This window comes from Rhyacophila brunnea, unplaced genomic scaffold (genome assembly GCF_057557595.1).
Source record: "Rhyacophila brunnea isolate RB1 unplaced genomic scaffold, BYU_Rbru_1.0 scaffold_17, whole genome shotgun sequence".
NCBI lineage: Eukaryota > Metazoa > Arthropoda > Insecta > Trichoptera > Rhyacophilidae > Rhyacophila > Rhyacophila brunnea.
In genome coordinates, this window is record NW_028232827.1 from 27,954,398 (window position 1) to 27,968,385 (window position 13,988).

Here is a 13,988-nt window from a genome sequence, read left to right on the forward strand (position 1 = left end):
GCATAAGAATAATAAGAGTCTGTGATTAGTTTGGATTCAGTAAACAAAAAGTCATGATTGAAGAAACCATACGATATCGTGCATATTTGCATTAATACATTTGAGATTACGGATAATTTGACGTGATTAGTAATAATCTCTAAAGTCTACTTTTGTTTAACGACAAAGTAAAACAAAATACACCTACCTAATTGTTTTTAGAATCATTGAAATTTTAATAATGAAATGTTCTCTTGTAAGATTTTCTTATTATAATACAGTCACAAGGTATTAAGTGTGCAATACACAATGTGACATCTTGTTGCATAATTCGCTCGCAGACGATAAAAAAATGTCACATAGCACTTGTCACGATCTACCCACGACTCCGAGGCACAGATATAAATACAACTACAAAATTTATTCTGCGACATAAGTCCACAGAAGGGCGCCCACACATTTTGATCAAATACATTTATTTGGTGTTAAGTTTTTTTGTTGTTATTTAAATATTTATCCAAAGACGTTGAAGACAACCTTCTTTATGTATGAGGGGTCTAAATATCTCTGATAGAACTCTAATAACAATATTACCAAATCTGATGTATATGCATACGCAAACATTGTAGTACACGTTTACATGCACTTAATCGGTTATTTTCATAATTTAATATATGCAGGTATTGCCAAGACTTTTTGAGATTTGATATTTTTATAAATGAACTACCTACTTATATGTTTATGAACTATGAAATTATATTATTTATTCTTTACCAATTGACAATGTCCCATTGAAGCATACAAAACTGATACATATAATATTATTTATGTATACATATCTACTAATATTTTATAGTTTATACCACACTTAAAATATTCTACACAAAACTGCTATCGAGGCTATCGAATGTAGTTTATCATAGTTAAGTATTATAATTGTTAGCCGTTAATATAACAATCTAGTCAAGCGAGATATTGCTCTAAAAGTTATCAAATCCAAGAGAGATGCTGTTAAAACGTAGCACTTTTTGACAGTTCAGACGGTTAACTTCTTGTAACAATTATATATACCACTTTAATACATAAATATGATATACTACCCTCGATATCCATCAATATCAACATTGTGTATCAAATAGATGCGCTGGAATCAATGTTTATATGTGTCGCTAAATTTCAAAATCCGCTATAACACTTTTTTGAAATAATTAAGATATATATATATCGTTGGATTCGTTATTAAAATCTCTACATTAAAATTTTAGCGCCTCTTTCAAAATCCGCTACGATTAACTGTCATTTATGAAACAAAATCAATGCGTCTATCAATTTCCGCTATAACACTACTGAAACATTGAAAAACCTTTTTAGTTCAAAAAGTTTTTATTGATTTTCTCAACATAATGAAAAAGTGTTATAGCGGGTTTTGAAACTTAGCGTCACATATGATACATCAATTATTATATCTATAACTATGTCCATTATTAGAAATAACAAACAATGAAAAATGTTTAGTTATAATTTTATTAGTAAGTACTAATTCCACAATTATTATAATATACCCAAATCCAGTTCCATTCAGGCGGATATTTTCAATTGGTAACAGATAGATTTATAACACAATATTTATACAATTTCTATTAATACATACAACTTAACAGATCGATGCATCACACAAATACTATGATAAAACAGGTATTGGGCGTGATATATAATATTTAGATTTCCCTTATGGTTTTTTTTCTATAAAACATAGTCACCCTAAGTTACAACACCATACACAGATTATACTCATCTCTCATCACTCCCATTCAACGACGTTCCCGCGAAATTATTCGCTGAGAATAAATACTGCTTGCATCTCATTGTTATTTTCAAAATGATTTGCTCGACTTTAAAGACATGTCAGAGTACTGTACTTATAAGTAGATACACAGTTATACGTCAATGGAACTTTAAAAGGATTTGGTCATTTCAATGTATTTTGAAATACAGTACAAACCATTACATAATATTATTTATAACAGACTCGAGTCATATTTTTTAACTTTATATTCACATTTTGTTCTATAATATATGATATTTATTTGTATATAGTTAGGTGCCACAATTACACCACCCAATTATATCTTACCGATTGTCGGATCAATGAGCAGGAAACTGTCCACTGAGTGTTTCCTTCACTGGCCATTTCCTTCTCATTGATCCGACACTTGGTACTACTCAATTGTCCGGTATTATTGCTGATACATATCTGTATTTAAGCTAGCAACAGCTTTTTCATATATTTTCAGTAAACATATAAACTTTAATTTCTTTTAATGCCGTTGTAATAAATTCTATTAAAATTTAGAGGTGATCAAGTGCTCCATACAACGTTCTTCAAAAAACTAACTATTTTATTAGTGATGATATCAATTTAAAATATTCACCAATTGATTCATCGTAATATTTGTATTGTAATTTTACACAAAATTGGTGCCGTTAGTCAATCTACTTTCCGAGATAATTGAAGGCAAATATTTGAAATTTTACTGTTATAAGTGTAATACCTACTACAGTAATAATAATATCGTACGTTATACCTATTAATATACCTACGTAAATATAAACTTAGTTTAAATGTGTAAAACTTAAGATACCAAAAAAGGTAAATGTTTCTGAGTTAAGATATTTCTTTACACACCGAATCTATAGGTGTGAGTATAATCACTGATTAAGTTAAATCCAGATTAAGATAAATTTTAAATATAAACATTAATCAATACTTCGTAAATATGTACGTTATAGTCATATTATGTGTACAACTACGTTTTATTTGCGTATTGCATCAGTGTTGACTAAATATGCTAAAATGGTGCACCATTTTGAGTAAATTTAGATTTTAATTTGTTTCAAACGATAGTATGTTATATTATTAAATCAAATGAACCAAGCCCTTCAAAATATCTCACGTAATACATGCGACAAAATACAGGTTTGTTTAATACAGCATAAGTACAAATTCGTATTTTTGAGACAGTAACCACATTCCGTGTTGCAAATTTTGCAAAACTTCTGTTCAATTATCTGCTGCTGTACTAAGTAAGATAATACAATTTCTAAATAGTTACCCGACAACTTTACATAACACAGTGGTTGATAAAAGCAATAGGTATTCTAAATACTGAGGTAGCGTAATGGAAGTTTATTTTAATGTACTGAATAATCTCAATATTGCAAAAAATATATCTAAAATACTCATTTGCGACAATATTATGTGTGGTGCGGGTATAGAAGTGCGTGCCTAGAAAAAGAATAATGAAAGAGACGAATCAATATATTTCTTTCTGCATATTTTTCTAGAGTTTCTTGAATTATTTTAATTGGACGCTGTTGTAGAAGGTTATATTTAGCAATAATATGTATCAATCGTTGATAATTTGTTTCACTGCATAATTAATTTAAAGTCACTAATAAGTCATATATAATAGTCACTATTAAGTTCTAATGACACTTTAACATCAATTTAATTCAAAATATATCGCACATGATAATGCATTTAAAATTGTCATGCTTTTAGGTACAATTATATTCTACTTACCCTACGTTGTTAATATAAGTGGGATTTTAAATATACATAATTTGGAACACCTCAGAAACATACATGTTTTTAAAAAATCTTACTGGCGATATTCGAACGCACGTCTATTGGATTCAGGCCAATACGTTTTACAAATTATTAACTCATAGTCAATATGCTTGTGTCTAAAACAGTACCATATGAGCAAACTGTGTGCTTTATTTGAAAAAAAAGCTTAAAATGGTAGATACTTCCCCGATGGAACTTTCGAAATCTTTCACTTTTCTATATTTCAAAAATGGAACGTAAAAATTATAGCAATTAGTATTTAAATTTTCAATACTATAATTAAGAACTATTATCGTTGTATATGTATTTGATTTTCTCAGTAATATAATATTAAAATTATATTAAATATTGTATACCTTTTTTGATGCAAGAATGTCGAAAGTAAAGTTGTCACCCATTCGTATATTGACAGTGCAGAAGTCGTGATTTGACTTAATTATTAAACACGCTACTTAGTATTGGTGGAACAACTAAATAAAAGGCATTTTTCAGAATAAATTATTTAAAGACTATGCTTATAGCATGCAACTAAATGAGCTTAAAGGCATTACGTAGTATCAATGGAATTTATATATTGTATGTAAAATACATACTAAGAATTGTTTAAAACAGCCGAGACAGACATTTGAAAATTCTTTCATTAAATATTAAATAATTATTAATATTGGGATAAGAACAATTACAAATATATTCAATCAAGTTAAAAAACATCATTCTTCAATAGATTGATTTCAAATTAACTCTCAAACACAAAAAATAGTGCTAGGGATGCAGAATCTTTTTTGAGTTTTATCAAAAAATATAACACAATAATTACGTCAAAAAAATAAAAAAATGAATACTCCTCTCGAATCTAAGCGATTTTTCGATAAGGGTATGTGAGCTTTAACTTGGTGTTGGATAATGTTATATTATACTAAAAACATGAACTAAATATTATACTAAATAATTACATGTTTGAACTGCAGTTTATTTGATCGAATTATATTATTGGATAATATGATGGAGGGAAAACAACATGTTTGTATTGTAGAGTTGCGAGTTGAAAACGTTGAAAATGTTAGCCCATCATCAATGTGGTAAGATTTAAAAATTAATATAAACCTACTTATATTCGAAAATATCTGCTATAAATATATGCTGAATATGCTTGGTATATATATGTATTTTTAGTACGTTTAAATTAATAGAAACTGATTATTTATAACAAACAAATTTTGAAACAATTGTAGTTTGGCTAAAAAAAGCAAAGTTGACTTTTGTTGTAATAATTTGTAATTTACTTAGTAATAAGAATATTTTTATTGAATATACATTGGAAAAGAGTATAAAAGTCATACTAAACCATACCCACAGAACAGATTAATAAATAGAATTCTTATATCCCCAATACACTACATTTTGAAGCAGGGTTTTGAATGTGTGAGTGTCGACCATACATTAACCATACATTATAGAGTGCAATAGTGTGTGTAGCAATCTTCAAATATGCCAATATTGAATAAGCGTGAGTGCATAAACCGAGATCAGTCGTCAGAACGAAGGACAAGCTTTGAATGACGTATTTTTGACACGTGTTCTTCTACACTCGAGATCGGTTGCTTTTTACTCCACACCCGTTAGGTATTTCAGTTCCCATTATTTCTGAGTTCCGTGGATCTGAGTGTATTTCAAATTCCTTCAATAGATGACGTCATGATGTATATAATTAAAACCGAGGTAGTAATAAGTTCTTTTATGACGTTGGTGGTTAAAAAATAAACACGATATGTAGTAGTTAGTCCACATAGTTTTCTCGAATTTCTTTTCACTGCAACAATATGACATGAGGCCCTGTTAGAAAAGCGCGTGCTGTTTCTTTCTGTATTTCACGAAGAGATAGAATATATGCGATCGTTTATTTACAATAAAGATTGATACAATCATTAATCATATATAAAAAAATAAATAACAAAAATAATATTTTGTAATATTGTAGCGATTTTATTAACAAGACACTGTATTAATGTTTATTTAATAATATCTTATATACTTTTCAAGTGGCCAATTATTCATAACTACTGCAAATAAATAAGTTACCACTGCTTTCTAGTCCGTAATTAATGATGCGGAACAGTAGGTAAGTAAATCAATCCATTGCATACATAATATAATATAATAATATATGTACGGACTATTCAAGCCGATTATACAATCGATTGAGTAATATCGTGTCATACATACTCACTGATCTATATTTAAATGTTATGATTTTAATTTGATAAAACAAACGGTTTTTTTTTTAAATTACATAATTGCTTTTAATTCTCAATAGTGTATACATATTATATGAGCATGACGTTTTTGTACACAATAATTTTGTTGAACTATTTTTATGTAGTTTGAATGATATATACATAATATTATAAAAAGTAATAACTTTTACACACGCAAAAACTCTATCAGACAACGTGACTTGAATATAATCAACAGTAGAACTATCCACAATTAAATATTGATAACTATGACGCTTTGTGTATGTTTCGTAATTAATAGGGGTTAATTTTTAATTTTTTTTTAAATTTGTATATTATACAAAAAAAATATTTTAAGTAAATAATTAATATATTATGGATAGTAATACTTATGATTGTACCTATATGCATGCATTTTTTTGTTGTTGTTGACCATATCCGTTTTTACGAGAAATGGATGTCATCCACTTGCTCAACCTATTAGGTCCATACTAGACTTCAAATACAGATTGAAAAATAAAATGTGCATTTGCCAGAGCCTGGAATCGAATCTGGAACCCATGGCATTATAAGCCAGCGCGTTAGCCGCTCGGCCATCATGATCCTTTTTCTATTATTACAAAATTATATATTTTTTCATATGTGCAGTTCTATCAAAATTTTTTTTTTAATCTGGCAAAATTTGGGGACGGTCCAAACCCCTTACACAACTTATTTTTATACTTTATTTGTATTATTGTAATGTTTTCTTCTTCTTCTAAAATATATTGTAGATCGACAGATTTGGTTCTTCAGAATGTTTTTAATTTTTATCTTCATCTGACCATATCCGATTCTATTCATTTTATAATATTATGCTCTTTTTATGATTTTTCTACAATGCATCTGAGTTTCTTCATTTTTAGGTTTCGCAATACGCATTTTACATTGGCTGCATCTTTTCTAGCCTCGGCAATTGTTCTTAGATTTTTTTTTAATTTCTTGTTTTTTTTAAATACTATTCTCATGTTTATTGTTTTCTAAGCTATTACAATTTAATAATTTCACTGTGTTGATCATGGTAACTGACTATATTATCTATCTCCAGATAATAAAAACCATATTTTTCTCTATAGTTTTAAAAGACTCTTCCTTCTAAAAATATCTGTTCATATTACCTTCACTTTACGAAGGCCCGTATGCTCACTTATTTTGTAAGTATTTGAGACTGACTCCATATTAAGTACATTCCGTATACTTGTTCCATTGAGAATTTAACAAAGAAAAAACAGTACAAGTCTGTTTACTGGAAGCCACGCGGGAACAGCGGCAATTTTTATAGCTGATGTTGGCAAAATTCATGAATTATTCAAGGATAATAACCTAACATAACCTAACAAATAATCCAGTATATCTGCTATTTTCAAAATTTGTGGTTAGGCCAATAATTAATCACCTACTTCAAATTCCCAGATATTGTCTCAAATCCAGGCGACCGTGATTACGTTAAATTCAGATACTTCAAGACAGCGGACGCGCCTAGACTCATTAAAGCTAAGACTCTATCGCGCCGTGATCTGATACGCATCTGTTCGAACTTTGTTGCGGAAAATTTGATATGGTTTGAGCAAACGTCACATCTATCATTCATCCTGAACTTGTCATCATCATTTATCCGAAAACATAAGTAAAACCGTGATAGTGACATTCATAACTGTCTGTTTAAAAGTGCGTGAGTGCGTGATTACCGAACCAGCTCCAACGTGCGCCAGCCCTATCAACATAAAAGTTCAGTGTCTGGCATCCTATTTAATATTCCTAGATCCGTAATCTATAAGCATCGTCAAATAAATTACAGTCCACTGCAAAAAGCGCAACCAATGTGTTTGCCGTTGACTTTCACTAAACAGACAATAACAAAAAAAAAACTATAAACAGAAAGCAGAAATACGAGAAAATAATTTGTTTTAAATATTTTCTAATACAAATTACAGATATTGTGGTAAGATTTAAACAATACTATATCTTGTTCACGCAGTCTATGGTCTTTGAATAACTATCATATTATGACAACACTATGACGGTCCGAGTATGCACTATATTTTTTCATTTACCCATCTTTTATCTCACTCGGAAAAGCAGTATCCGCCACTTACAATAATTGATTGGATCTCTCAGACCGTTCCAAGAAATCCAATCCGTGGAACGTCCGTTCGTACATCGAGAATCATTTTACACGCTCTTGCAGTGTGGCGGCGCCAATTATTATTAGACTCAAAACCTCTTTGAAGAGAAATAAAAAAAAACAATGGATACCATATAATAATAATAATAATATAACCTTGAACGTTACGTGCTCGTCTTTTCCACTAATGGTAATGACAGATTATGAGAAGCCGAAAACAAAAAAAACTGAAATGAACGCTGCGATGAAAGCAATTTACCAAAGACTTCATCGTGAGAGATGAACTATTTATAGTAATATAGCCTTTATATTTAAATATTGTTTGGTTTTATTTTTATAATTGATCTCCACGCCACGGCCTACTAGTATTTATTTATAAATAATATTATTATCTAATGGATTTTAGTTGTGTACTATTCCATTTGAGTCGTTTTTCGCTACCCAGATTTCGCCTTTCGGCATTATATACCTAATATTAGGGATAATTAGAGCACTGTTGCAGAGCCTGCCTATCCTGAATGATAAACTTAGCTATCTTAACCCATAGCTTACTGGCCGCACAAAATTGTGTTTTGCTAATTACTTTTCAAATGCAAATTAACACGTTAATTACAAAATTAATTAAAAAGGGCCCGTAAGCATTGTGTTAATAACCCATTGCTAAATCGTATATGATGGTTTACATGCGAGACTATAATATTATGGTGTAATCGTATTGATATAAAACATTTATATGTATGTATACGTGTATGTACCTATGTATATATATATATATATATTGAGTATATTTAGTCCTGGCAGTTGCGAGTTTGTTTCAGTAGGTGAGCTGGGAGAGGGGAAATTAAACAAATAATTTTATCTCACTTTTTAAACTACCTGTCGCATTTACTTGCTACACCCACCACACCATTGTATATCTTAAGCAGACATTTTTATCATAAATGATTTTTTTTATCATTAACGTATATCTCACCATTTAGGTATCTAATGAATCCAATAGACGTGACGGTGAAAGTTCACTTGATGCAACCGTAGATACCATTTGAAAAAGGATACTATATTACTTTAGTAGATAAACTTTTATAAAATTATCTTATAATCAAAAATAGACAAATTTAATAATGTTCCTTACAAAATTTTATTATTATTCTTAGTAGTCTTTACATTACTCTCAAATTATATATTCAATCAGTGGCGAAGACTCCATACTAGGCGATTATTTAAGATTTTTAAATTGCAAATTGACATACATATTTCTATAATCACTTGATTATTTTATAAAAATAATTTAATTTACTAACGACAGATGTTGTATAATATGTTAGAATGTATTACTTATACAGATTACAAACAATCTGCAAAAGTTTAAAAAAATATACCAAAGCGCACCATCTGTCTTGAAGTAAATAAATGTCGGATTATTTCTTAAGGAATTGTGATATTTTTTCGTATGGACTTTACGTCACGTAATCTCAGTCAGCCTGTTCACTATTGAATTGTATGAAATATGGTAGGCTCCTATCTCAGAGCCTAAAACCTTCGAACATAATATTGTTGTCATGACTGCACTTTGTCCAAAATAATTAATAATTAGATACTTTTTATGGCGTTTAATCGCATATTAATAAATATAGATTGTTTTTAAAAATAAAAAGAAATTTTAACTAAAGATTTTTGATGTTTATAAATGTTATGAAAAATACGTAATCAAAACCATTGCCCAATTTTATGTCATCAATGAGTTTTTGAAAATTCATTGAATTAGTATGTCATTGTCATTAATGTGTACCTATACATTAGTAGTAATATCGTATTATATCTTATCGTATTATATCCTGACAAGTGTGCTCTTTTATCTGATCTCCACAGCCTACCTTTTTCCAAAAATCACCCTTCGCCACTGATATTCATGCACACGAGTTTGCTACCAACATCATAAAATGGAATTTATTATTTTCTTATTGACGTATTTTTTATTTTCCTTTGAATTTATTTTCCATACGTATAGTCTCTAATATACCGTATATCGCTGAATGCCGGTTTGTTTCCGAAATTACCCGTATATCGCATTTAAAAACTACACCTCTACATAATATTATATAGCATAATATATGTACATAGCCTTTTATCGCGGATGTAGCTATAAAATACACATCAATGTTCTATTGGATGACCCGTTGGAACTCGCAAAAGGTCAACGATCAAATAATGTAGAATTCTTTTCAATGTACATTACTGTACAATCATTCTATCTTTAACATTCTCGCAAATGTTACGTAATATTTCTTATGTCAGTAAAGCACTGTCGATCATAATATTAAAAGCATATTTTCCAGATAACTGACGTATATATAACTTTATCACGAGTTATTGATTACTAATGTAGTTGGAATGAATTATAATTATATATTGAAAAGCAATTATGCTACGTAAAAATTCCCAAATAGCGATTTTACGTTTAAAACATTTCTTTTGTAATAGATTTTTGGGTTTCCACTATATGTTCTTTCTCCTTCATTCTTCAAAGTTTCGGGCTTTTGCAGAGGCCATTCTCAAGAGATAATATCATGAGTTTTGTTTGTGATATTTCTCGGTTTCAGGGCACCCGGGCTAGTCCCACATTCCCTTCATCTTGTTCTTATGTCTGGAATGTAGGTTATGACTGCTTTTACGTGGCGATTTTATTCTTGTTCCCGATTCTTGATGAGGACCGGGAGAGGTTGTTGCCTCCAGATTCAAGTGTTGTTGTTTCAAATGATTTTAATATTTGTCGGTATTCTTCATTCTTCTTTCTTCGTGAGAAAGTGTACTATAAACTGTATGAATGCGAACGCTACTCTTAGTATGCCAAAGATGGATTAATCACAATGACGATAGTGTAGTTAGTAATATAAGTGAACTCCCAGACGACCCAGACTTTAAGAAAATCTCAGGTGACCCTAACAGAATCGAGCCCGGGGACTGCTGATGAATGGTGAGCATGCATTGGACTTCCATCTGCGTCTATTATAACTATCCGACCTTCAATATAACCCTCAGATGTAGTATTTCATGATGCTGTTTATCATGCATACGTATTTTTTTAATTGGCTCTCCAATCCAATATGGATCTTGGCCGCCTCATGAAGAGATTTCCTATATTTTTTTTTTAAAGATAAATGAATATTAGCCACTTGCTAAACCTGTGAGCTCGGGGTCCAAAGACAATCGAAAAAATATCAAATGTAATTGCCACATCCGGCATTTTAACCCAAGACCCACTACCTTATACGCCCGCTCTGCCATCGCGGGCGCACATAATATTACATATATATATTCATATATATACATACTTACGGTTTTATTTCATAACATAACGTGAAATTATATTTAATTTTCAGGTTTCCTAATCTCTATTAATCTATATAACAATATCTACTCCGTATTTTGTATTGAACTGTATAATATGGAATGTATTGACTATAGACAGCAAAATTACTGAACTGATATATAAAAAGCGTCCACGGTGTAATAGTAAACACAAGACTATCTCTATTTTCACAATAGTTTTCCCATGTGCGATTGGTTCAAGTGTTAATGAGTTGGAAAAACGGCTAATAATTATAATACGTAAAGAAAAAAACTTAATAGAAACCCCTGCAAAGGCCGCCCAGATTCGCACATGATTCGTGTCAACAGTTTTTTGATATTTGGTTGCTATCCTATTACTCTATTTGAGGATATAATGTATGCTGATGTGTATCTTTTTTTAACCTGCTTCAGGTTATGTATTTTCAATATAGACTGGTAGATTCTCAAATTTTGTTTATATTGAATTAGGAGTACAGAATACATTAAAATTAAAAATGTATTTTTTATAGTCATAAATAACAGAGAGTTAAATATTATAGTTCACTATTCATTTTAGTCTAGAAAAAGGTAAAACATAATTTAGTACGTTATCAAATTATCTCTCGTAACAAACACGATTTATTTTTCGATTAACACGTTTTTATAAATATAAATAAATATTTTTTACGTAACTTTTAATGATCAATTTTCGTGCTTATTCCGAGGTATAAGCTTCCTGGGAAACATGAAGTTAAAATTAGCTTGTACCAGCAAAAAATCTTTCGACGGTGGGATTTATACACAATTTAAAAATTATTTACGTCTTACGTTTAATGACAGCTTAACTGACTAAAAATGAAACTGCTTATAATTATGTAACTATCTATTTAAAGAAAATGTATGGTTCCATAGCGTTGTGTCATAATACTACAATATTTGAAAGTATTAGATACAGTGAGATAAATAATATCTGGTAAAAAAATAGCCATACAATTACGAAGAAATGAATCTTAGCCGCTTGATCAACCTATTAGTATAAACAGATATTATTTTGCCAAACCCGGGAGTCGTATCCGAGACCTACGACTTCATAAGCTCGTCACTCATCCATCGAAGACACTTAAACATTGTTACATACAATAAACAGTGTATACATTGTATGCAGTTGTTCATGTCAAGTACTTTAGTCGGGCCGTGACACAAAACTGTAAACTACTATACCCATTGATTTCTGACTTACTAGTTGTATCATTTTGTAGAGAAGGAAATGTAGAATCATATTCAATAGCTTATTCAAAAACAATCAAGTTATTCAGTTGTAGTATTGAGGTGACGATAATATAACTGAGTAATTACATACAAACAGTCAGTATGTAATATGTATTGTAACAAATTACTTGTACATACATAATATATTAGATAGCTAATTTGGTTTCAAAAATATTCTTTATTTGAAAGACATCTTCATAGTTTGAATGTAATTTGGCAGACCTAACTATTTATAATGAAAATTGTAATTTTTGCTATATAATGGGTTCAATTTTATAAGAAATGAAACTTCTACTGATCATTATATATTCGGTGGCGTTTTGACATAACCTGATAACTGCTTTTTTGGTCATTTTATGTTAAGAGTAAAAATTGGGTCACTATAGTATTATCTTCCATTTGGTAATAACCCGATATCTATATTTCACTTAAAATGCTCAAAACGCTATTGTTATTATATGGTGATATGTGAACAAACACAGTGGTTAGTTTGGTCAAAACATGACCAAAAACCTTATCATAGTTTGATCACTGATATGTGACCTTATTTTCCTAATTAGTGAAATAATTGACAATATAAATATTGTCATATTTTTCTTCAGTTATTGATTTTCAATTTTTTTTTCAATTTTAAACAAAAAAATGAACTGAAATTTATGTAAGCAATTCAAAGCTTAAAATGGCTCTCCTGTAAATTCAACATTTTTCAGTTAACAGGTTATGCCCAAACGACACCGAATTATATTTACAGTATTTTTTTAAGAAAATGTAATTTATCGAATCTAATGGTTAAAAATAATTATTAATGTCTCGTTAAAAGTTATATAGAGTATGACAAGAAAGAAAGTTTGTCGTAGGTACTGAGTTTAGCATTACATACATTTTACAGTGGCTACTCAGAAAAAGTGTCATTGGTAAAAACATAGTTTTGACGTAATAGTTATTGAATTATTGATTGTTTTAGTTTGAACATTAGCATATTTAACACACAACTCCCATTTATATTGAATATAACATATGCCTGAACGGAATTGATAAATGTATGTCTCCCCAAACTGATTATATTTATCTCGTCTCTATAATCTCGTCAATCGAGGGCATTCAAGAGATAATCAACAGGTTGCATGACAACTCGCCTTACGTTGGTTTGAAAATAAACGCGAAGAAAACTAACGCTTTTTGCAACAACACCTGTCCTGATCCAGATTTACCTCTGATTAGCTAAGGGCAAAATATCGAGAGCGTACAGCTTCAAATACCTGGGGGTACACATCACGGGAGATGGCATTTTGCAGAGAGCTCGCTATCCGAATGGAAATGGCTGGAGCAACGCTCAACTCGATGCGGAGTATCTGGGACTCACGATTGTACTCGGTTAAAA

At 30.1% G+C, this 13,988-nt stretch overlaps 1 protein-coding gene across 4 annotated transcripts in view; it reads right to left on the minus strand.

Annotated features, from left to right (window-relative positions):
• Nucleotides 1-13,988, minus strand: part of chas (chascon) — a 445,618-nt gene that overhangs the window by 83,695 nt on the left and 347,935 nt on the right. The window lies entirely within an intron of this gene.